The sequence below is a fragment of the Danio rerio genome, chromosome 3, assembly GCF_052040795.2.
Source record: "Danio rerio strain M-AB ecotype USA chromosome 3, GRCz13ab, whole genome shotgun sequence".
Classification (NCBI taxonomy): domain Eukaryota; kingdom Metazoa; phylum Chordata; class Actinopteri; order Cypriniformes; family Danionidae; genus Danio; species Danio rerio.
Window position 1 is genome coordinate 60,659,899 of NC_141023.1, and position 27,109 is coordinate 60,687,007.

General features: G+C 38.8%; 1 protein-coding gene and 2 long non-coding RNA genes across 9 annotated transcripts in view; 2 read left to right on the plus strand and 1 right to left on the minus strand.

Annotated features, from left to right (window-relative positions):
- The window catches only part of prkcab (protein kinase C, alpha, b), a 624,299-nt gene that overhangs the window by 133,564 nt on the left and 463,626 nt on the right, over positions 1-27,109 (plus strand). The window lies entirely within an intron of this gene.
- Positions 844-5,949, plus strand: LOC147846088 (uncharacterized). The gene is made up of 2 exons (XR_015481410.1): positions 844-4,948; positions 5,031-5,949. It is a non-coding gene; the product is annotated as an uncharacterized LOC147846088 (long non-coding RNA).
- Positions 14,492-20,526, minus strand: LOC147846089 (uncharacterized). Its single transcript, XR_015481400.1, has 3 exons — positions 20,251-20,526; positions 16,249-20,191; positions 14,492-15,617 (listed from the first exon to the last, which is right to left on the minus strand). It is a non-coding gene; the product is annotated as an uncharacterized LOC147846089 (long non-coding RNA).

The following is a 27,109-nucleotide window of genomic DNA, read 5'->3' on the forward strand; positions in this document are numbered from 1 at the left end:
TGTTAACCCCTGAGCCACTGTGCCATGTTAACTACTTGGTAGAACAAAAAAAGGCCTCAACTGTATGTTTTGCTCTCTAGATGTGATTTGTTTACCTTCTTTGTAATGCATCTAATGTTAGTTTTTCTTGACTGTCTCGTTGAGCTGTAGAGAATGGAGGCTCTCATGATGAAAATTGACGTTCGTAGAGATCTATTAATCAGCCTAATGGAATGAGAAAAACATTGTGAAAACATTTACATAATAGACTAATTGAATCAGTTATTTTTTTATTTTTATTATTATTTTATTTTATTTATTTTATTTTATTTTATTTTATTTTCATTCATTCATTCATTTTCTTCTCGGCTTAGTCTCTTTATTAATCCGGGGTCGCCACAGCGGAATGAACTGCCAACTTATCCAGCTAGTTTTTACGCAGCGGATGCCCTTCCAGCTGCAACCCATCTCTGGGAAATATGCACACACACAATTCACACACACACACACACACACACTCATACACTACGGAAAATTTAGCCTACCCAATTTACCTGTACCGCATGTCTTTGGACTGTGGGGGAAACCGGAGCACCCGGAGGAAACCCATGCGAAGGCAGGGAGAACATGCAAACTCCACGCAGAAACGCCAACTGAGCCGAGGTTCGAACCAGCGACCTTCTTGTTGTGAGGCGTCAGCACTACCTACTGCGCCACTGCCTTTATTTTATTTTATTTTATTTTATTTTATTTTATTTTATTTTATTTTATTTTATTTATTTATTATTTTATTTTATTTTATTATTTTATTTTATTTTATTTGTTTGTTTATTTATTTTGTTTATTTTTATGCTTTCTCACTGCAAAAAGTAAAGCAAATACCAACAATAACTTGACTTTTAGGTGTTGCTGTATATTTCTGTTTATTTACACAGTGATCATGTTTATGGATGTAACCACGACATTTAATTTCATTTAATGTTTAAATGATAACAATTGTTTATACCTTCTCAGGTCTTTAATCAACCCAGGTTTATTGTAAATATGTGGCTCAGCCTACATTTTTGTGAAACATAAAATATGTTGTGCTGGGTACATTTCGCTGCACAAACACTGCACACTTCAATGACAAATCCCCTCGCTCAAGAATCCTGGTTTTATTCTGGAGTGAGATATGAATTTCAGTAGTCATGTCAAAGCAGTAATTAAATCATCACAATCTTAAAAACATTGCAAGAGTCTGTTGCTTTGTTCCCAGTGAGGACTCTTTGAGGACAGAGACACTTGTTCATGCTTTTATCAGCAGCAGAGTGGATTACTGTAATGGACTCCTCACTGGCCCTTCAGAAAAAGACATAATAGTGTGATCTGTTGGACGTAGCACAGTGCTCATTCAGCTAAACAGATGCATTTTAAGTCTTGATTTGAATGTGCCTAATGTTGGAGCACATCTGATCTGATCATTTCTAGAAGCTGATCAAGCAGCGGGGGACATCTTAGCTGTAAGCCGATTCACCCTGCTTTGACTGAACTCTTGTAATTTCCAATTTACTTGATTCTAATTATCTATGTTATCAGTTAGGTTTGTATTCAGTGAGCATATCTGTAATGTATTGAGGTCCTAGGCCATTTAGTAATTTATAGACAAGTAATAATACTTTAAAATCTATTCCGAATGTTACTGGGAGCCAGTGTAAAGACCTGAGGACAGGTGTGAAGTGCTCTGATTTTCTGGTTCTGGTCAGAATCCGTTCTGGATTAGCTGCTACTGTCTGACTGTCTTTTTAGGAAGGCGAGTGAGGAGTCCACAGTAATCCATCCTGCTGCTGATAAAAGCATGAACAAGTTTCTCTAAGTCTTTACTAGAAACAAAGGATCTAATTCTTGCAATGTTTTTGAGATGATAGTGTGCTAGATAGTGTCCAGAATAACACCAAGATTCTTGACCTTATTTTTTTGTTGTTTGACCCTTAGAGTCAAGGTACGCATCTCTGTTCCCAAATGCAATGACTTTAGTTTTCTCTTTAATTGAAGAAAGTTTTGGCACATCCAACTGTTAACTTGATCAATGCATTGGCAGAGAGTGTCTATGGGGCTTGTAGTCATTAGGCAGTAACTCTAAGTAGATCTGAGTGTCATCAGCATAGCTGTGGTAGGAGATTTGGTTATTTCTCTTTATTTGGCTCAGAGGGAGCATACAAAGGTTGAACAGGAGAGGTGCCAGAATCGAGCCTTGTGGGACTCCACATGTCTCTGGTGTCCACCTTGACCTATGGTCACCTATACTAATAACCTTTCTCTTCAAGGTAATATCTGATAGACAGATTTAAGTTGGTTTTGTGGTATTAATTAGGTGTTGTGTTAAGAACTACACAAAAACAATCCTTTAGTCCTTGATAATATGTCCCTGTAAATATCATTAGTGTGAAAAGGAGCAAAAAATGTTGCCATCATGCTGCCCCATAGCGTTCATTTTACCTAGAAACTGCAGTCAAACATATGTGGAAGTACGTTTTGGGGGATTCACAATATTGTTGGATGAACCGTGTATTTCCAATCAGCCTGTGATGCCTTTAATTAACTTCTTAATGATTTTGTACAGAAGTATCAGTTGAAACGGAGCCTCAAACAGACTTTGTGAGTCACAGTCGTATCATTGCGTTCCTGCATCTGACTTTCAGAGCGTCCGCGCAGCTTTGATTTTTTACACATGTATTTAATTGGAACAAATGATCTGTCAAGTCCCCAGCGATTCTCAGTGCTTTTCTTTCTATGAAGCCTTTGAGCATATTGATATTTTCATTACCGGACTCCTCTGAGGCTGGACGCGGACTGTCTTTCAAGCCATTAGTGAGAAGTGTTTAAAATGAGCACTTTAAACACGTCCTCTTTCTTCCTCTTGGTTAGATAGTGTTCTTTTATAGGCTGTTTAAAATATACTGTATGATGAACGAGATTTTTTTTTTCTCTGAACTCTCTCATGCTGCTCTTATTTGTTTTTATAAAAGTCATTTTAAGAGCATATGCAGAAGTAGTATGCAGTAAAGCTAATTTAGTGCAGCCAAATGAATACACTCAAGCTCATACAGTATAATGCAACAGAATGTTATTGTCGCTCCAAAAAGCACACACAGCCTTGATGATGGTAATCCATAGGACACTCGAGTATAATATCAAGCCTCTCATGAATGTGCATATGCCATGACTTTATAAATCATGTAATAATTATGATTCGGCTTTATAGGCCCACAAAATTGTATTTTTGGTATTAGCCAGAAATACATTGTATGCAATTTTTATTTTTATTTTTTATTTTATGCCAAAAATGATTACAATATTTAATTAATATCATGTTTGTTTGGGGATATTTGTACATTTTGTTCTTTAAATCAAATTTAAATTTTATTTGTCACATACAGAGTCATAGTATGATATGCAGTGAAATGTTTACGCAACCACTTGTGACCTGAAAATATTAATATTTATCTTTTTTTTTCAGCCTAGTCCCTTATTTATCAGGGGTCACCACAGCGGAATGAACCGCCAACTATGTTGGCAAATGTTTTATACAGCGGATACGCTTCCAGCCACAACCCAGTATTGGGAAACACCAATAGACTCTCTCATTCACACATACTGTACACTTTGGCCAATTTAGTTTATTCAGTTTACCAACAGCGCATGTCTTTGGACTGTGGGGGAAACCGGAACACCCGGAGGAAACCCACGCGAACATGCTAACCACTGGGCCACAGTGCCTCTCCTAAAACAATAACAATAATATCAGCTTATCTAAATCAAAATTTTGAAGAAATATGAATGCAATAGAAAATAAAAGCAAGTATTTAAGAGGTTTTTGAAAATGACCTTCCATGCAGTGTGTAACACAGCTCTAGGTGAGGTGAAATATCCAGCTAAGGCTTAAATTTGAAAGTGCACCATGTTTAAAACTTCTGATTTATCTATAAAAGAGTCGACTCAGAGTGGTTCAAATGAATCGCCGATGTAACGAATCTTTAGCAGTGTTGGCATGACGTCGAAACGGAACTCAAGCCCTGCCCATTTTTGTTGCACGCGCAGACCCGTGAAAATTGAAAACCCCCGCCCCGCCCACAAACACTGCAGAAAGAAAAGGAGGAAGACAAACACTGTAGCAGATCACGGTTGAATCAAGTCACGAAGACCCTGTGCTCGGAAGTGTGAGGGAAACTTAATGTCAAAGCTGTTTTCATCTGCAGTTAGCACTTCTGTCGAATGGTAACGTTAGCAGATTTTTTCCTTGTTATTCGGTCTATCTCTGAAAAAAAAACAGCTACATGAATGCTAAAGTTTTAAATAAAAGAGAAATCATCAATAAAAAAGACTGACCCCCTTCATGTTTAATACAAGCTCAGTCGTTTAGTGCTCATTCCTGGGTAATGATCTCAGTATTTAATGGTATTTTCATTTAAAAAAAGTATTTTAGCTGCTTGTTCTAACTACTTAAAATGAGCTGAATCAACATAATTCTTGAAAGTTTTTGTGGGATAACTTAATTGTTTTATGTTCAATCAACTTAAATTTGTAAAAACAATTAAGGTAACTTAATAGATTTGTGTTAAGACCACATGAAGGAATCGTGTGTCCCCCTATTTTTTTTACAGTGTTGGAATGAATGTGTGAATGGTCCTTTCTGGAAAAATCTCGGAACATTCTAGCCTGCACTGTAAAAAAAATCTGTAAATTTATGGTTTATTTCCGACAGCTGGGGTGGCGAAAAAAATAAGTAAAATAATGATCGTTAAATTACAGAAATATACAGTAAAATAACGTATATTAAATTACAGAAACTTCCTTAAATTAAAGTTTCTGCTAAATTTCTGTAATTTCATATACAGTACATTATTTTACGGTAAATTTCTGTAATTTAACGTACGTTATTTTACATTTTTTTACAGTGTGTGTGAACAGCACATATTTAAATTTATCGGTAAAGTTGTTCCAGATATTTTCTTGATATTTACAATATATATATTGTGTGAAAGGGGCTGACATCTAATAATCTAGCCCAGGGGTCGGCAACCCAAAATGTTGAAAGAGCCATACTGGACCAAAAAAAAACAAAAACAAATATGTCTGGAGCCGCAAAAAATTAAAAGCCTTATATAAGCCTTATAATGAAGGCAACACATGCTGTATGTATTTATATTACCTATATTAGCCTACTATAAAAATGATTTAGTTGGCTACAAATACATACTGAGCCTTCATGATTAAATGTTCATTTCCCTGCAGTGCATCCTGTAGAGAATGACGCACCACGTGACTACTCTGTTGTACGATGCCGTCTCAAGTTTAACTTAATTACAATATTAATGAATTATGTTTAATGTTCGAGTTTAACTTCATTACAATATTAATGAATTATGTTTAATGTTCAAGTTTAACTTCATTACAATATTAATGCATTATGTTTTGCTTTGATGAAATTAAAGAAATGCAGTAAAGAAATCAGATTTTTGATGTTTTTTATTTTGAGGATTCCAAAAAACAACATCAAAATGAACGTGCCCCTTACTGGGAATGTGCTCAACAAGGAAGAGTCAATCTCCAGGGGTGTGTGACAAGGAAAGACAGTCTCGTTTTTTCCTTTCGCCACTCGCAAAATCTGCTCCCAAATGCAGTTTGCATATCAACGATCGCACCTTGTAAATAATCACCGTTGAGTGAGTGATCGGGATGGGCTTCTTTGAATTCTCTCAGGGAGGGAAAATGAGAGAGCGTGCCCCGCTGTACATCTTTGGCAAAGACAGCTTACGCTCCATGGCGCATCACACAGCCGCCGGATAGTTTACAACAGCCACCTGCCTATTCCGTGTGTCGCAGGCTATGACGCAAATCTTCGTTGACAGAAATGTTGAAAATAAATATTCTACACACTTTTACAGCATTGGAAAACGTTAAGATTGTTTGTCCTCCTATAGAAACCATATTAAAACAAAAATATATTTACCTCCCCCATCTTTTTCCGTTTTCAAACATTTTTTGAAAAAGCTCCAGGGAGCCACTGGGGCAGCGCTAAAGAGCCGCATGCAGCTCTAGAGCCGCGGGTTGCCGACCCCTGATCTAGCCTGATCTCACGTGGAAACGTAAGTATTTTTTGTTTCGTCAGTTTAGTGGCTAATTTGTACAAATTCATACGAGTTAAGTCGTACGTAAATAAAAATGAGGCCTAAACCCAACCATTGGGATAAGCAAATCATATAAATTGTATGAATGAGATCATATTCGTTCATACGAATTAGCCACTAAATCAAAAAGTTACGAATTGCCTTGAGATAGCGTTGGATAATCCAATGAAGGACCGAATTAAGCCCCATCCCCTTTTTCTCTTATTTCAGAAGCCGATTTGCTCCAATATACATCAAAATAATCAAACAAGGACAATCTAAACTTCTTTTTAATGTCGTCTTTCATGCTCTTTCTCGGATGTGAAAGTTACACTTACATAATCGTTCTCCCTGCTGAAGCAGAACGGCTTAAATGACATGACAAAAGAAAGATGTGATTTCACAAGTACTCTCGATTCTCTCTCCAGCTCGCTGCTCCGTGTACAGATGGAGCTCTGGAGAGGCTTTTACACTGATCTGAGAGTAACTCACGTAGTTCACTGAGCTCACAGCCCATTTCTTGACATATCTATCCAGCTCAGTAGGCACACACCAAATCCATTCATTCGTTTGGCACAATTATTTCAATAGGTTATCCCTTATGAAAAAGAAGTGTATTCAAGTGTGCTATGAGGCCCAATTCTATTTTATATCCATATTCATACGCCTTCCCCTTGGCCCTTGAAACAGAATTGACACACCACTACAACACATAAACAAGTTATCATTAGAGCATGTTGCGAGGAAGTCGAACGTAATGCACTGGCTCAGTGGTTAGCACTGTCGACTCACAGCAAGAACGTCGCTGGTTCAAGTCTCAGCTGGGTTAGTTGGCATTTCTGTGCAGAGTTTGCATGTTGCAAGTGTTGGCTCCGGGTCCCCCACAGTCCAAATAAATGCAATATAAGTGTATCGGGTAAACTAATTTGCCCTTAGTGTGTGAGTAAATGTAAGAGTGTATGGGTGTTTCCCAGTACTAGGTTGCAGCTAAAAGGGCATCCGCTGCATAAAGCATATGCTAGAATAGTTGGAATAGTTCGTCCTGTTGTAGCGATCCCTGATAAATAAGGGACTAAGCCAGGGGTCACCAATCTCTGTCCTGGAGGGCCGGTGTCCCTGCAGGGTTTAGCTCCAGCTTGCTTCAACACACCTGCCTGGGTGTTTCAGGTATAACTTGTAACACTTTGATTAGCTTGTTCAGGTGTGTTTGATTAGGGTTGGAGCTAAAATCTGCAGGATACCAGCCTTCCAGGAACAAGTTTGGTGACCACTGGACTAAGCTGAAGGAAAATGAATGAATGAGTGGGTTTTAAAGGATGACCAGGTTCATCAAAAACAGTTGACTGTGAACCTTGACATGTTTATTATGTGGATGTTGAATTTATTTGTGAGAGTTTGGAAATGAAATGTTTGTTAGCGGTGCTAAAAGGTTAATCGCATTTGAAAATGAACTAAAACAGATGAGCTACTGAGTACTACATTTGAAAAGTCATACAATATTCATGTTTGAGAATGTTAGTTCATAAACATACAACCCTTTATTGCTTAAAGGTGCAGTAGGTGATTGTCTTCAGAAGCATTTTTTGTTGTGCTGGTTGAAACTTCACAGTCTAATAATAATGATTACAGTAAATGATCTAAATGTATTTTTATATTTTGGGTAAGGCATAAAACTAATAAATGTTCATCCAATTAAATAGAGTCGGACCGTCATCTCTCATAATTCCGATTAGCAGGTCAGACTGTCTGTCAGCAAATGCAGATTTAAACAACTGCGCAGCCGTTTGTACGCAGCTCCACCGACCGCTGTTGGTGCTGCGCGTTCACAAGAGAGTGCACACGTGCCCGCGAGATCGGTAAAAACCTGCTGAATCAAAACTTTTTAAAAACCTGAATCAATATTGGAGTTACCTTTGCACGCTGGGGAAAGGATGAAACAATGGCTGAAGGATTTCTCTTAGAAAGGTAATGTTTTGATTTAAAACTATTTTAGCTTCATGCAACTGATGTGATGTTGTTGTTAAAATCTTCAGATAAAAGATTGATAAGACTATTTTCAGTTTCATAGGGACCTTTTACAGCATCTATAGTGTAGATTTTAATTAGTTTAACAACAAAACACAAGAAAATAGCGCTATTCCGCCTAGTCTCTCCCTATATTGTTTACCATGCAACTCTAAATATTCACTCTGAAATAGCATGTCATTTTGGCTTGCACCCCCGCGGACAAGCACTAGTCACTTTTAACACATAAATGCTGATTTATACTTCTGCGTCAAACGCCGGCGTATGCTACAGTGCTGATGCATAGCCCTTCGCCGTGGCCATCGGCGTGGCTGACGTGCACCTCTCAAAAATTGTAACTACATGTTGCAAGATCCGTAGCGCAAGCTCTGTGATTGGTCGGCTTGGTAGCGCTGACGAGTCTGGGCAGGACCGTGAGCCGCGTGTATGGTGCGAGCCTGATGGAGCGATTATTTACAAGTGTGGAGTCCCGTGAAGGAGCTCCGGATGGAAAGTTTTGTTTTGTGTTTACCTCATAGTTAAAGTTGTTGCACGTCCGCCGTTTCCGGACGTGCAACAACTTTAACTATGAGGTAAACACAATACAAAACTTTCCATCCAGAGCTCCTTCACGGGACTCCACACTTGTAAACAATCGCTCACGCCATTCGCGCTGCTCTCGGTCCCGCCCAGACTCGTCAGCGCTACCAAGCCGACCAATCACAGAGCTTACACTACGCGTCGTTGCGACGTATAGTTACATTTTTTGAGAGGTGCACGTCAGTGACGGCGATGGCCACGGCGAAGGGCTATGCGTCAGCGCCGTAGCATACGCCGGTGTTTGACGCAGAAGTATAAATCAGCCTTTAAGAGAGGGTTCCTTTGCTGTTTTAGGAGGCGTGGCTCTAGACGGCAGGGGAGGGACTGTGATTCAGAGATGTATGCTAAGCTGTTAGCATTGTGAAAGATCACCTACTGCAACTTTAAACAGGAGCAATAGGTGTTAGTGTTTTCCTGTCTTTAGGCATGTTTTTTGGACATTTCGTCACCTTGGAATTATAAGGTTCTATCTGCGTTCTAAATGATTTTCAGATATTGAGCTTTAAAATTTTTGCATTACACATAGCAAACAATTTGTGTGAACCAGTTCTCTTCACAAATTTCTTCACAAAAAGCAATTTTACTCAGATAAATGTTTGTGGTTTAGGTGAGGAAATGAACGTTTGTGTGTGTCTGTAACTTGTATTCCTCACAGTGTTGGGACATCTAAATGTAATACCAGTACAGTTGGTCATGTTTTGATCGCCATGAGAAAAAATAGCTCCTAAATCACACATATTTAAGTATTTAAACAATTAAAAAATGCTAATTGTTTCCTATAATGCATGGGTTTAGGGTTTGGAGAATAGATATTTTACTGTATAAACATCATTACATTTGTGTGTATGTGCATTTGCTTAATCAGTGTCGGACTCTGTGGTTCAGCTGAAGGTTTAGCAGGCAGTCTGCTGTCTGAATCTAGAGAAATCTGCTGGAGGTTTGGGTCTCAGACAGATGGAGGTCAGGAGTGCTGTGATTTCCTCATCGTCATAGCCGTCACACACGCCATCTCACAGTCACAGCTCACTGACGTCATCAAAAACGCAATGATGACCCTAAAATCTGCTTACACAAGGGGCAGATGCACTGTAAATCTCTTTATCAAGCCTTCATGAAAGGAATATCAAGAGTAAATACAGGTACACAAACACTTGCTGTTTAGTAAATGTGACAGAATCAGGATGATCTTTGATAACAGTTCAGTGTTTTGGCTGGTTACTATGCTAATGTATAATCAGTGTTGGGTAAGTTACTTAAAAAAAGTAATAGATTACAAACTACTCACTACTACTGCACATTGTAATTTAATTACATTACTAATAACGTAATGTAAAAAGTAATCAGATTACTAATTACTTTACTTTTACTTAAGTTACTTTTATAATACACAATAAACTGCTGCTATTCAAAAGACTAAAAGAGAAAGTCTACCCAAAAATGTTAAATTCTCCCATCATTCACTTGTTCTAAACCAGTTTGTCTTTTTTTTTTTTTTTAAACAAAATAATACATTTAGGAGTAAACTGGATACCTGTAACAGTGTGTGTGTTTGTCTGAAGTAATTAGTCTACCGAAATGTGTATATTCCATACAAAGTATGAAGCTGATTGGTCAGTTCTTGTCACATTACTCACGGTTTTCAACTGGGTGTGCCTGGAAAATGCAAAGCCGTGCGCCTCCATTGGAAATAACGAACATCGTTCGTAGCCCTTTACTCATTTCTGGAGATTGCGAAGTATGTAGCCAGAGCTACCTATGGCTGCATTTCATCTTCAAAATAAACACTATGGGGTGGTATGATGCTGTTCCTTTTCTCACATATGTCGTGTATTTGATATTCAGAGTGGAGTTGATCGTGACAACAGGGTTCGAGTCTGATGAAGAACGATTCCAGAAAGCAGGTTAGACTAAAAAAAATAAAACAAACAAGTAAATAACATGGTGAGAATGTGGTCAAATCTGAAAATGTGGTAAAAACCAGGGGGCATTGCATTTTCAAACAATGTCAGTTGGTTTTAGGGAAGAGTGTGAGTGGGTCAATCTTCAAAAGCTTTTTAAAACACTATTGGTTGGATTTACAGAAGGGAGTAGGGAGGAGAAGGAGAAGGGACATTCGACAGTAAATTTTGGTGGATTTATGTGAGAACAGCGGGCCGAATGGCAATTGTGAGATAAATTTGAGAAGTGAAAACATATGCAGTGGACTCTGGGGGATTTGCGGAGAAAAAAAAGAGCTCCTGGGACTTATTTAATGCTCTCCAGACATGAATAAATTGGTACATTTTCAGAATGAGCCGGGGTTAGAACTGGACTACATTTCCCATCAGGCACCTCACACACACACCAGTTCCGGATCTTCGATGACTGCACATGCACAGCTGAATCTTGTAAGGAATAATGATCAGGACTATATATACGCCTCTCATTATCACACACATTGCTGAGTCTTGCTGTTGTTTACCTCTAATATTGCGAAGCATAAGCAAGTCTAGTCGTTCCGTGTTTGATCCTTGCCTTGTTTTCCTTGTTTATGTTGTTTTTCCACCTGTACCGACCTTATTGCATGTGACCTCTACTACACCTTTGGATTATGCTCATTATACCATTTGCTCCTGTTTGACCATTGCCTGCCTGACAGTTCTTAATAAAACTGCATGTTGGATTCTCAACTGCGTTGTCGCCGTGACTCTAGGTTTACAGAAGACTATGGTAATACAACTACTACAGAAATAAAAACAAATCACCAAATTCTGTAGTTTACTACAGCTACACACTAGATTATACTACCATACGTCACAGTTAAAAGCTAAAGTATACTACAGTATTTATTACAGCTTTTCATCACACTATAGTTAGTACTACAGTACGCTGTAGCACTCATTAACAGTGTTGTAAATGCTATTACACATACAGTATAATACACTTTACTGCAATATTGTTCAAATCACTAAAGTATTTACTATAATATTTTTTCATGTGGACACAAACTTTCAAAAATAACACAACTAGCTCTTCCACAGATTCAGTATGTGCAATGTTTTGTGTACTTTTAAACAAGACTGTCTGCATGCAGATAAATGTTCATTTGGTTTCACCAGTTTTCCGAATGTTTATCTAATTTACTGTAATTACATGTGTTATATCAGTCTCATGTCAGCCGGACTGATTTCTCAACATCGGCATAGGCCATTAAAAATCTCATCTCGGGTTGACCACCAGTTGTCCTGCTCCTCCAGCCAATAATCTAATAACACAATAGCGCTGTTCTTTTATCGCTTGCATGCACTTCTGTTTCCTTTGGGAAATGCATTATAGATCAGCAATAATTATGTGTAATGGTGTACATTTTTTGCACTGACATACAATGATGTGGTGTGTTGCTGTGAACAGGATGTTTTAATGAGAGCTGTGGTGTCGTGTGTTTGTGTTGTATTGTGGGAATAGTCTATTCGGAGGTGTTTTAGAGGGGGAGGTGAAGCTCAGAGGAGTTACGTAAACACAAGTGCCACCCTCACACTGCAGCGACAGTAACACAGACCCACAGGATGATCAGTGTGTGAGTGTGTGTTCAGTGTGTGCCAGATCCTGCTATGTGTGTATGTGCACATGTTTTTGTGTCACATCAGGACACAAATGTGTATAATGGGTATTGGCATGACATGGTATTACGAGAAGGTGTTGAATTATGAGGAAATTGCTGATGTTCCCATGTTTCAAAAGGCTTATAAAGAGATTTTATTATTATTATTATTATTATTATTATTTTTATTATTATTATTATTATTATTATTATTATTTTATTATTGTTATTATCATCAGAAAGTAAAATTGTACACAGTTTACTCTGAGAGTTACATTTAGGGATAGGGCAATCAAAAATACACTGTAAAGTATAAAAATAATGAATATTTATGTAATGTCCCCATAAACCCCTAAAAAAACAATCTTTTTAAGAGTGTGCGTGGTGGTCCTCAAGTAAAGTATTTTAACCTTTCTTTTTTGAACGTTTAAAAATGCAAAAGGTTTTCTGTGAGAGCTGTGTTTAGGGTTATGAATCTGAGGGAATTTCCCAAAAACTTCATTTCCCATACTTTTTTGCACCTCCACAGCTGGTAAACATTATCTGGACTATTACTTGATTTATGTAATCACTATAGATGAGGAGGACTTCTTTCCTCCTTAATCCTCGGGTCTGAATGCAGACACAGTGGATAGCGGTGCAGCAGGTCTATTGCCCAGTCTATTTCAACCATTAACCCGTGCTGGTAATCTGAAGGATTTTAAACATATGCCGTACACAGCAACACGGATATAGGCATAGTGTCTGAATGGTAGCGAACTCAACTGATAAAAGACAAAGTCTGTCATTCTCTAATTCTCGTACAACTCTCTCGTCAAAAATGTTTGCTGCAAACCAACAGCTTTACTGACAGAATCGCAGGGAAAAACTTGCAACACCCCTCTTGGATAATGAAAACAAACACATACAAGCGTTCATGAACGGCTAAATACTTGTGCGCAGACATGGTATCACCCAGTCATTGGCTCTCAAAGTTTGGCAGGTCTGGACATTTTTCAAGAAATATGTGCAAAGTTTAGTGGAAAATGAAAATTTTATTATGTAATTTAGTAATAGCATTCTGTGGAAGGTGCTCTGGGAGTATGGATTCAGAAGTGCTCTGTTTAGGGCTGTCTCGTGCCTGTATGTACAGAGAAGGAGTTTGGTTCACGTTGCCGGCAATAAGTCAGACTTGTTTCCAGTGCATGTTGGACTCCTGCAGGGCTGCCCTTTGTCACCAATTCTGTTCATAGTTTTTCTCGAACGATCCACATCGAGAGAAATCATCTAAGGTGGCTCAGGCATCTGTTTTGGATGCCTGCTGGACACCTAGGAAGGTGTTCCAGACATGTCCCACCAGGAGGAGACCTCGGGGAAGACCCAGGACACGCTGGATTATTATTATTATCATATAAAAGACAAAAAAGTTTACTGAATGTATTCCCTTTATTAATCCGGGGTCGCCACAGCAGAATGAACCGCCTACTTATCCAGCACATTTTTATGCAGCGGATGCCCTTCCAGCCGCAACCCATCTCTGGGGAACATCCACACACACATTCACACACACACTCAAACACTGCGGACAATTTAGCCTACCCAGTTCACCTGTACCGCATGTCTTTGGACTATGGGGGAAACCAGAGCACCCGGAGAAAACCCACGTGAACGCAGGGAGAACATGCAAACTCCACACAGAAACGCCAACTGAGCCGAGGATCGAACCAGCAACCCAGCGACCTTCTTGCTGTGAGGCGACAGCACTACTTACTGCACCACTGCGTCGCCTACTAAATGTATTAATTCACACAAATGATTTGACGTGCAGGGGTGGTAATAATAATAATAATAATAATAATATTAATAATAATTCCGCCACCTGGATGATGCGCTGGCAGCCATATTGCGCCAGACCACATACCATGCACCAGCTGATTGGTGGAGAGGAGACAGAGTGTTGAAGCCAATTATGATATAGGGATGATTAGAAGGCCATTATGGACAGAGGACAGTGGGCAAATTTGGCCAGGATGCCGGGGTTGAACCCTTACTTTACTAAGGACATCCTGTTATTTTTAATAACCACAGAGAGTCAGGACCATGGTTTAACATTTAATTTGAAAATCGGCACTCACTGAGCAGAATAGTTTTCCCATGAATATACTGGGGCATTAGGACCCACACAGACCGCAGGTTGAGCGTCCCCTGCTGGTTTCACTAACACCATTCCGGCAGCAACCTAGCTTTCCCATGTGGTTTTTTGCAGGTACTGACAGGGCGCAGTTCTGCTTAACTGCAGTGGGCGACCATGTGAGAGTTGCAGAGAGCTAGCTGCCGGCTAGAGCTAGCTGCCGGTCAGAGTTAATAGATTGTATCTATTAATAGATTGCTTGTTTCCTATATAAACAAGTATCTGCATCTGAAAAGCTGTGAACCCAAAAGGCCTACAGGCACTCAAGAGATGTGAGCCAACTAAACCATTTGGGTAATCTCTGGGGGGTCATACACTTTGGGTTAAATCAGTTGAGGATTGATGGGTTGACATTGATTCTGAGGAACTGTACTATTCACTTCAATAAAGTCTTCTCTCCATAAGAACTTTGGTCAGCTTACTTATTTTATATATTAGAGTCATCTAATACATTGGCAAGCCGCCCAAGGATGGTTAAGCCAAAATCTGGAAAGAATGAGAAACTTGACTTGGTTCCTTAACAGAAACGATGACAATGTGTGGGGAAATTTTATTCTCATTGATTGCACCAAATGCAGGATATTTTCCCTCACAAGCAGTCACATCATTGTCTGCTACCATGGCAACAGCTTGTGCTGTATTAACTCTACCTGTACACATAAGCGGTGGCAGGCGAACCGTATGAGATGCCCTTTAGGTGACTAGAAATGATCAGTTATGTAAGGCTATGTTCTGCTCAGATATTGATATGGGAAATGTTAAAGGTTCCAGGCTCTATTCGGCCTTTCAGTGATCTGCAGCAGCATTTCACTCTTAGTCGCAAAACATACAAGAAAGGATACATAACATCCAGTGCCCTGACATTCTCATGGTCAAGCATTTTTTTCATTATCTGATTAGAAATTAAATAAATAGCTCTGTAAACACCTTTGCAGTGATAAACTGATAGCAGACATCCCAACCCAGGCTCAATCTGATTAGGTACTAGGGTTGGGTATCGTTTGGGGTTATTCCGATACCGGTGGTAAATCGATACTTTTAAAACGGTACCGGTGTCAAAACGGTGCCTGAACCGATACTTCTGAGTCAAAAAATTATGGTGGATGACTTTAGAAAAATCCAACCCAAGCTCATTCTGGAAGCGTAGCCCCACGGACGTTTCTGGAGACCGCAATTTACATGGCCGGAGGTACGTACGGCCGCGTTTAGTTTTTTTTGAGCGAACGCTGCGGGGTGGTGTGGCACCGCTCCTCCTCTTTGCGCTCGCTCGCCTTCTAGTGGAAGGCTTTCCCGATGCAACCAGTTTGTCCGCTTAGCTCACAGCGTTACGTCGGCGGAGCGGAGGCCCCGGAGGAGGAGGAGGAGCCGGCCGCGTGGACGACGACCAGGATCGAGTCCAGGGAACAGTGGTTCCAGAAATAAGGTGAGATGAAAAACAAAATCCGAAAAATAAGGGCAAGAACGTGGCGGGATCCGAAAACGCAGTCGAAATCGAAGACTTTTTCTTTTCTTTATTTTCTGGACTGCTTTTGCAAACCGTCGCTTGGGTTTAGGGAAGGAGGAAGAGGAGGGCGGCCGGGTCGGCCGATCCGGCGGCTTTTCACGCGAGAACAGCACGGGTGCGAACGGCGCGCGTTTCCGAGAGGCGCCCGAGACAAGAAAAAGCGCGCACAGTGGCCTCTTGCGTATCCACGAAAACAAAAACCGCTCGAATACGTACCTCCCGGGACGTAAATCGCAGTCCGCAGAAACGTCCGCGGGGCTACGTTTCCACAATGAGCCCGGGTTGGAAAAATCTTTTATTTAACAAAAAATAATTTTAATAGAACAATATAATTAAAGTTTAAAGTAAGCATCAATTCATGTTTATTTATATATTTGAAATACATTAAATATTTCCTTCGATCATTTGTTGGTTAGCATTAATTTAAGATTTGAATTTTGAAATTACTTTAGCTTACCAGCTAACCTGTGGAAAGGCTGTCATCAAAATACTGAACTCCTTTTTTTAGGCTTGGGGATTGTGACTATGTTAACATGGTTATCATTTATCTAATGTTTTGCCTTAATCTGAATAAGACACTAATACGAACAAGGTGTTTACATAAGTTGCTTTTTGAATGTTCCTTTCATGATCCCGTCTTCTGTAATACATAGACCGATTAACAACATTGTGTCACCATGCTATCAATGTTTCCTCCAGAGTTTCATGTAATTTCAGGTGTTTAATTTTTAATTTTTTGACTTTAACTGCAGTTTCACTTTCATTCAGGAACATTTCATTCATGCCGCCATGACAAACAGGTATTTGATGTGAGCATTAAGTCAGGACTGGTGGAAGAGTGCTCTTCTAACGGAATTTGATACTGCACGTTGAATGGAAAAAAAAAACCTTTGTGTATCTGTGGTCCTTTAAGGTAATCAAAAATCACCGTTTACATGGTAGTCTAGACTTTTAATAAGAGTATTATCTTAATCATATTAAAATCGGAGCATTGGTGTCCATGTACATACTCATTGAAAGTGCCAGATGATGTTGCAAGCTTTCAGAGACAGCCCATTCCTTTGCCTTTAAGTTGATTCCATGAGCACTCAAATGTGTCACTAAGTTTGACATGTTTCCCCTTACACGCAACTTTTGTAAAGCGTCCGCTTCACGTTGCTGTGTCAGAATCCTTGCTTGTAAAATAGTTTGTCACGACACCAGACAGAGTGGATCCAAGAGCAAGTAAATTTAATAAAAAATCTGTAAATCTGTTGGATACCCAACGGCTTGTAGCCGGAGAACATGGAAAACAAGGAAAGTACAAAACAAAGAATGTCAACGAATCAAGCGAAGTCGTCATCCAACGAACAGACAGGGACAGGAACAAACAATGGACTGATAACCAGTACATACCACAGGCGGAAATATATAACCAGCCAAATGAGGATCAGCTGGAAGATGATTAAGTCAGCTGATAACATCGCTGTCAGCACAAAAAAGTAAACAAGCACACACCCTTACACATGACAACACGCATGGCATGACGCATAACATACAGAAGGAACACACAGATCCGCTCTCGCTCACCGAATGTGCTGTACTGCGTGCGTTGCGTGTGTCTGTTCCCTAAGCAACAAGAACAAACGCCTGACATCGCCTGTCCGTATTCCTTAATGTTGTTTAGAGTGTTTAAAGATGGTGTGACAATGCTTACCTATGTGTGCCTTTGATGCACCCATTGATGCTTCTTATGTCCTTATCGCTGCACCAGTAGCACCGGAATTAGGCACCGAAATTACATACAAAGGTACCAGTGCTAAAATGGCACCGGTTTTCGGTACCCAACCCTATTAGGTACTCCTGTATACACTTTTGGAGAGCGCCAAATACATGCTAGGATATCTCATTTAGCAGGTTGTTTTAGTGTGCAAATGTGCACATGAGTATGTTGTTGTGTATTTTCTCCCATTTCCAAGTGGGTTTGTCAAATAGCCCGATTAGAGAAGACATAAACCATGCAAAAACACTGTCTGTTTTTAACACAGAGCTCAGCATGTGTGAAACAGGAATCTCTGTTTAGTGATCCTGAGATTTCCGAGCTCTCCCGGGGCAGCAGAAAACACACTTACATCTAGAAGATTCTGACGTGTTCCTTCCTGTTCAGCCACGTTTGCTAATAAGTGTGAGCGCAGAAATAATGCACACGCTCCCCTCGGGGTCACGCGAAAAGATACAGAACATCACTAACAAAACAAGGAGGAAAAACCTCTCTCTGATGGAAACGTCGAAATGCTGTTATGTAACGTCAGGTTGAGTCAAAAACCAGCACAGCAGGGTAAAGCTGTCGAATATTTCGCTCGAGTACAAGTAAAACTGCTAGTGAAAAGAATTACTCAAGGGTGTTACATTAACACTACAGCAATAATGAGGTGTTAATATGTAAACATTATTATGAATTAATGATGAGTTAATGCATGTGCTAATTATTAACTAACTTTAATGAGTTCATGTGTGAATAATGGCTACCTTAATTACTTGTTAGTACATGCTTGTTTGTTAACTAATGTATTAATTACCACATCCGTTTAACCATCATGAACATATGGTATGTTAATATATAATCATATCATAACTTGCATATCATCATTAACCAATTCTTAACCTTGATGCAGTCCCTATATTGTTTTCCTTGCTACTTTGAAAATTCTGTCTGAAATAGCATGTAAGCAGGGGCAGACTTAGGGCCTACTCACACTATGCCATCCGTACCGTGCCCAGGCCCGTTTCCCAGATCGTTTGAGAAGTGTGAGTGCGCTGAATCGGACTCAAGCACGGTTCACTTGGCCGGCCCTGGCCCGGTTGGAAGAGGTGTTCCTAAGCGTGGTTCACTTTGGGCTTTGGCGCGGTACACTTGTGTGAGTGCAAAACGCGCCTAAGCCCGAAACTGAAAGCGAGACGTGACTTTTAAGGGGCTGTTTCATATGGATTTATTAATCATTCTTACTGTTCAGTGAACGCGAACTGCCGTAGTTTATTAAAGACGAGAACCCCTCACTGCACGACAGCTGCGCGGCTTCAGCAGACCTCCTCATTCCTGCAGCACGAGGGCTTTATGATTGTTTATGAGCGGCAAAAGTGGCGGATCTGTTCGGCGAAATATCTGACTGCGTGTCACCGCATCCCTAAGGACTGTTTGGCGAAATATTTGACTGCATGTCACTGCATAATAAATGACTTAACCGATATAACTAGAGAAACCTCCACTGTGCTGCTGAGTGAGAGAGCGCTTCTCACTGAACAGCGCAGCAGAGATGACGTAAGCGTGCCGAGGCTCATTTGTGGTGTGAGCGCGGGCCGACGGGAGGGGGGACAAGCGTGCTTTGGCCCGGTTCGAGGCAACTGTACCTAGTGTGAGTACGGCCTTAGTGATTTGAGGGCCCTATAGCATTTTTAAAAAATAAAATGAGTGTTAAAAAGTATATATTTACCTTTTAATTAACTTTTGCAGTTTATTTAGTTTATCTTCCTACAATTGAAGGTGATAAATTCACAAATAATGTTTCAGCCAGACAGCAGGATTGTGCGAGGAAGCTGCGTTTCATTGTTTGTCGTATTTCTATTTGTTTTTTTTTTTTCCAGATGTTCTCAAAGTTCTCACTCTTGCACTCTACCTGCCTCTACTCTGGTCGCTGGCAGACTGGTGTCACTAACAGTAAGAAAATACTAAATGGTATTACATTTAAAACAGAGAAGCAGATCGGTTTGACTAAAGTTATCGCAAATAACGCTCACAGTGCTAAAACATTTGTCGTCGGTATGAAGAGGAATGATCGGTAACACTTCAGAATAGCTATCCGTTATAACTAGTTAATAGATCATTAAAAAACTGTTAGTTAATGGGTTATAAATAACTTGTTAAATAAAAGTTAATAGTTTGTTAATTATTTATAACTGCGCCTTATAGGTAGCCAACAAATAACTTACAAGCTGTTAGCTAACAAGTTCAAAATGACTTGCTAACTGTATTTTAAGGATTTATACCTATAGCTAATAAATTAGTAATAGATCATGAACAAGCTGTTAGCTAAAGACTTGTTAAGTATCAGTTAATAGTTTATATATGTTATTGGGACGTTATAGTTGCAATTATTCTACATTTATTAACTGTTAGTAAATGAGGAATAGTTGCAACTTTAGAATAACGTCCCAATAACATACATAAGCTAATAACTAACACTTAACTAATATATTAACTCAGATCAGTTGTTCATAGTTAATTTACCATCTATTAATACCAGTGAAACTTTTGTAGAACAGTAAATGGATGGAACAAGTTCAAGCTACAGAATTTTGATGTGATATTTAAAATGTAAAATGTTTGTACCTTAACCTTTTTCCACTCATATGCTTTTCTGTGTGCTGTATTTTACCAAAGAAACTCCACAGACGAATTCTTGAACATATAAAAACACATACTGAGCCTTCACATGCCAGAACAGCAGTATACAACTGAATACTAACCCATGAGCTTTGGGCACTTTTTGTGCTAAACATGAAAACAAAATAAATAAAAAAACATATTTATTAGAAAAGTTGGTAACACTTTATAATAACTACACACTATAAATCACTTTTTAAGCATTAGCAAATAGTGAACTCATTATCTGTTAAGCATTAACTCTACATTAATAAACGTTAGTAAGCAGTTTATAACTGCAGCTACAAATGCTCTATTCTTGACTTATAACTATATTTAAAATGTGCTTAATAATTGTACTTTCATACTTAGTAAATGATTTATTTTTCATTACTAAATTAAGTATCGCATTATTTACAAACCAGTTGTATTTAAGAGTAGTTGAGTGTTTTTAGGATCATTCAGAATGAGTTAGTAAATGATTAATAAACTATTGAAATCAACATGTATATGTTTTATTATTCAGGCATATACTAATAGTCAACTAATATGTTAATAAATGCTTTATTAACGATGGCTAATTTGCATGTCATTGATATGTTCACTGCTAAGGTAAATAAGTACTTTTTTCGAGTCTTTTCATTAGTTTTGTTTTCCTGTAAATTACTCAATAAATACCGTACCCTGCCATTCATACCGAGGTATTATCTTACCGTGAAATTCTGATACCGTTACATCCCTATTAAGCACATTATAAAGGTGCTTATAAGTCAAGAATAAAGCATTTGTAGCTGCAGTTATAAACTGCTTACTAACATTTATTAATGTAGAGTTAATGGTTAACAAATAATGTATTCACTAGATGCTAATGCTTAGTAAATGATTCATAGTGTGTAGTTATAAAGTATTACCAAAAAATCAGATTATACATGTAAACATATTGTGAAAGTACTTTTTTTTTACTAATTACACCAGTAAATGTAAAGATCAGATGTAATGTATATCTACAAACCTCTAACTACCAAAGAGCTGGGAGGGATTTAAAATGCAGCACTTTTAAGAAACCTGAGCAAAAGCTATGTTCCTGTTGTGAGTTATTAATAATATTGGAGCATGTGTTTATCTGGTTAGTGGAACTAAAGAAAGCAGCTCTGAGGAAACAGACGGCAGGAGCCCATGAGGCTTGCGGAGAAACAACCTGCTCTCTGGCAGAGGTGGAGCATCATGGGTGGAGGAGAGCTAAATAAAGCCGCTCTGGTGTCTGATATGTCGGATTTCCTCTCATTATCCTTCATCGTTCCTCAGCAGGTTAATCCTCATGACTTTCAGACATGATTACAGTCAATCAGCCGCAGCTCCTCTCGCAGATCCACAAACCATGTTTGTTTGTCTCGTCAGTATCTGTAATTATCAAGCTGTGCATTGATTTGTCAATTACTCCGCTTCTAAACACTGCTGTGGGCTTTGCACTGGTTCTTGCTGTCTTGGTTCATTTGATAGTCATGTTTGTGTTCACCGTGTCTGTCACAGCCACTTAAGCACACTTTTATATGTATATCAAATAAGTAGGTAGCATGATAATACCTGGATTAATGTATTATTTTAGATGGAAATGTAATATAGTTTACATTAATATGAAATTAAATTAGTTGAGTTGAGTTCAGCGACGCTGAAGCCACACTGGAAGGTCTGCCACATTCCCCCCAACAGCAGGTCGGGTGAGGTGCAGGCTGATATAGATCAGGGTTTTTCAAAGTCTAAGACAGTGGGCCTCCCTTTTGACACAACTTATCCATTGGTGCCCCCCTCCTCCCAAACACGCACACACATATACACACACATATATATATATATATATATATATATATATATATATATATATATATATATATATATATATATATATATATACATATATACATATACAGTATATATAAATACACAGACAGATGTCAGACTGTTAACTCACTTTTATCATCATTTGCATGAAAGTGCAATTATTTACAGAGTAATAAGTATTTTAATTTAACGTTTTTAAAACTAGGATGATGGTTCAATATAGAACAGATCCAAGAACTGTGTATCCCAGTCAAAACAGTCAAAGTTTAGCGGGTCTCATGCTGTCATTAGCCAAAATATTTTGACAAACCATTCATAAAGGTCGTGGTTCATCAGCTGGTCCTGTCCACGTAAATCCTAAACTCAAATACTGATCATCATATCAGTACCCTGAACTTGAAGGCTTTTGTGGCGAGGGGGCGTGGCCGAGAGCCGTGGGAACGGAGTGAGGCCACTGCGTAAGTGGATACACCTGCGGTGCGCACCTGCCTCGGATTCCACGGAAGGAGCTCTGGATCATAAAAGAAGGAACGAGGGCAGAGGAAGCCGAGAGAGGACCGGGCCAGACATATTTTACTTTTGTTTTCAGTTTGACGGCAGTCTCTGTGAGGAGCTGCCGTCCGTTTGTTCTGGTTTAGACGGCAGCCTCCGTCAGGAGCTGCCGTCACTGTTATTAATAAATCATTTTACAACTGCATCGGTTCTCCGCCTCCTTCTTCCCGGTGGCCAAAGGGCCGTGAACTTCATTACAACTTTGAATCGGGGGGTCTCAGAAACCGACCCATTGTATTTGCAGGCATATACCTGTATTGGCGGGCTTGCCAAACAGAAGCGAATTCACAGCTATGGCCTTCTGGGTAAAAAAGGTTTTCTTATATTTGACGTATTATTATTTTTTTTTGGTTTGTTTAATTAAAACTTTTAAATATAATAAAAAATACATATAATAATTAAACTTAATAATTATATTTTTATTACATTACATTTTTTCCCGCGCCTCCTCTGACATGCTCTGGCGCCCCCCAGGGGAGGCGCCCCTCACACTTTGAAAACCCCTGATATATATATATATATATATATATATATATATATATATATATATATATATATATATATATATATATATATATATATATATATATATGTGTGTGTGTGTGTATGTATATATTTATACAACAGTTCTGTCTGGTTCTCAAATCTGATTTGCTGATAGCCGTGTGATATTCTGCAATATCAGAACTCCTACAGCCTCTTTACCCTTTGTGTATTACTCCGCCCACATACAGCCAGAAAAAAGCAGATACTACAGATCTAAAGTTTAAAAGATGCACGCTCAACTGTTTAACTGTCAGCTTATGATTTGAATCCGGAAGAAAGTAGTTCCTCATACAAAAGGGTTTTTGAGACTCTCCATGTTTGATTTTGTTTTTATATACAAAATTATGCCGTCAAACTGTTATATAAACGCAATATCACTCTCGTAGCAGTACGATAAGGCTGTATATTGATGTCCTGTGTTGATGTCCTGTGCCTGCTGGGATGATTTTAGTTTTAATTTACTAAAATAACCGTGATTATACGTTTTTTTACAGTGTCATTCAGTGTTTATGAATACACTACAGCCTGCTTATGACCTCAAAGCGAACAGACACTAACTCTGATCTCAAGGTGAGTTCAGCAACAGATAAAAGCTGTGAAATTACACACAAAGTTTGTTTGGTGTGATTTAAAAAGAGCACAGAGGTGGATGTTGATTCGTGGCCTTTAAATGTCAGTGAAAGTTTGTCTGCATTGCTAAAACCTGCTTCGGTTTCATGACTCAATCGTCCTCTAAGCCACAGCTCACATTCAAATAATAACCCTCTCCGCACATGCTCGTTTCGTTAAATCTTTTCTTTTCTTTTTTCATTTCAATTATGTTGTCCTTAGGCAGATCCACAGAGATATTTCTTCAGAGTTTTAACTACACATGATCTCCCTTGTGAAAACAAAGTTCACTTAAGGGAATTGAATATGTTCTTGCATTTAACATATTTGAGGGGAAAATAATTGATAAAATAACATTGAAATGCGGGGTTACTTATAAAACACACTTTCATTAATTATTTCTTAGCATAAATGCATTTAATAATACTGCTGAATTACACATTTTAGAATGGAATTTAACTCAATGTTTTAATCACCTACTGCCGTACTTTAATATATTTACTTATGAGGAAAAAATCGAATTACATTGTATTTAATACAAACTATTATGCAAATTATAACAGATGTTATTATATTCCATTGGTATTATGATATAATATATAACTTTAAAGTTCTTTTTAAAATGTATTTTATTGCAAATAATGTAACAAAAAAAAACAGCTCAACAATCATACACTGATTGCAGCATTGTTTTTAGATCTGCTTATATTCATACACATATTTTTCAGCATTGTGCATTATAAGGCAATCACATATTCATTTTCTTGTCGGCTTAGTCCATTTATTAATCTGGGGTCACCACAGCAGAATGAACCGCCAACTTATCCAGCAAGTTTTTACGCAATGGATGCCCTTCCAGCCGTAACCAATCTCTGGGAAACACATTAATACACTATGGACAATTTAGCCTACCCAAATCACCTGTACCACATGTCTTTGGACTGTGGGGGAAACCAGAGCACCCGGAGGAAACCCACGCAAAGGCAGGGAGAACATGCAAACTCCACACAGAAATGCCAACTGAGCCGAGGTTCGAACCAGCGACCCAGCAACCTTCTTGCTGTGAGCCGACAGCACTACCTACTGCGCCACTGCCTCGCCTTCTAGATGTCATTTTTCTAAAAAAAAGCGAAAGTAAAACCTGAATCCTTGACATTTTAGGAGATTCAGAAACTATGGTCGGATGCATTTTGGCAGAAAATGCGCGTCTCAGTGGTTCTGCAGAGCATGTGTGAGTTCCTGTATGAGTGACAGATTGCGCACACACCGAATCAGCAGTAGGAAACGTGCAGAGCGAGAAAAGATTTTCCACTGGTTAATCGATCGCGAAAGTTTAGTTTTCTTGGACGGATACAAAAAAAAGTGTAAAATGAGGATAATAATAGTATTAATCATGTGTCATCACCACAAAATATACCTATATATACATACCTATATATATATATATATATATATGTGTGAGAAGCACTGGTGTGGTATGGATGAAATTAACAGTTTGCTATTACACCATCCAGTGGACACAATTGGAACAGCAGTATATTTTATTGAAAAATTACAGCTCACAGAATCATCTTACGAGCTGCATTAAATTCGTTTGCGGGCCCCTTGTTTGACACCCCTGACTTAGACCATGATTTAAATCAGCCTTAGATGGTGTTGTCATTCTGGCAACCTGCTCTTGTGTGTATTGAACCAGCAGTGCAATACCTGGTTCAACCACTGGGTGTCAAACTTACTTACTGTACCATTAAGTGTATTCATTTAAAGTGAATGATTTCGCCAATAAGTACTCTTTTAAATCAAATGCTGTCTGTAATAGCTCCATAAAACCATTTGACTGTTCTTGCTTCCAAAAGTTGCTTTATTTTCAAGTCAAACCAGGCCAAGCTTGATATTTACCATGGGAGAAGGTAGTATACGGTGTTTGAAAGGAACATCATGAATACATGGCATTATAACATTAACACAGAGACGGACGGACACCTTTTTCTGCCTTTCCTCTTCAGATCCAGCTTGCTAATTGCTGTGGGAATAAAAGAGTTGCCTGATCTCAGTCTTCAGCTTTAATGCTTTGAAACGGCGACCTCGGGGCATCAGCTCAAACACGGTTTCAGCAGGATATGATATAAAATAAAGGCTTTTGGCTTTAAAAAGGAAGGAGAGTGTAGCTTTGATTTGTATCTGAACTTCCCGTTTCACTAGGAACACATCAAACTTTCTAAAACTGTTTGATTTCTCACTGACAGACTGGAGCGTATGTATGTATGTGTGTGTGTGTGCGCGCACGTTATGTAATGTTTTAGTTCGTGCGCTGCAATTATCTTTGTGTTGATTAGCAGAGAGACTCATTAGAGGGTTTGAGACACAGATATACATTCAGTCCTGTGTGGTGAAAGCGTGAAGCGCAGTGTGGCAGATGCATTCGTCGCGGATGATTATTAGAGTCAGATTAGCATTATTTAGTGCGGAAGACTCATTATATCTTTGCTGCTTATTGTCACACGTCTAGTATGGCATTATACTCTTCAAAGGATGCCTGAAAAGGACTCTTTATGTGACACATAAAAGCTGATAGTGGAAAAGGAGAAATCATGAATAATGAGGCCTATAAAATCTGGGTAGAGCGGATGCCTGATGATGAGCCAATCACCTGAGCCGGGAATGTCATGTGAGGTAAAGTAATGATGATGTTAGTTGTTTTAAACTCTGCACTGGAGACTGCAGAGCCTTGACGCCACAGACAGATTTTGTCAACAGTTTTGTCTACTATCTCAAAGCTGTTGATAAATAAAACATCACAAGACATTACAAAGCACTAGAGCTGCACGATATTGGAAAATCTGATATTGTGATATTTTATTTTCTGTGATAACCATTGCAATATTAATATAGTTTCACAAGATAGTTGAATAGCACTATTTGACTGGATCAACTTATATGTTGACCCTGAAACAACATTCCAATCAGCCAATCAGAATTAAGGGATATGTTTACTCTTTATGTTAGGTTTAGGCTTACGATTAGGTTTATGCGCGTGTACATGATTGCTATCCAACTGTTCTTCCAATATAATTTTAGGATTTGTGGTTTGGTTTAGGGGTAGGGAATAAGTTTGGATTACATTTTTAAACAAAAATGATGTTCCAGGATGAACCTAGATGTTAATCTATGGTCACAG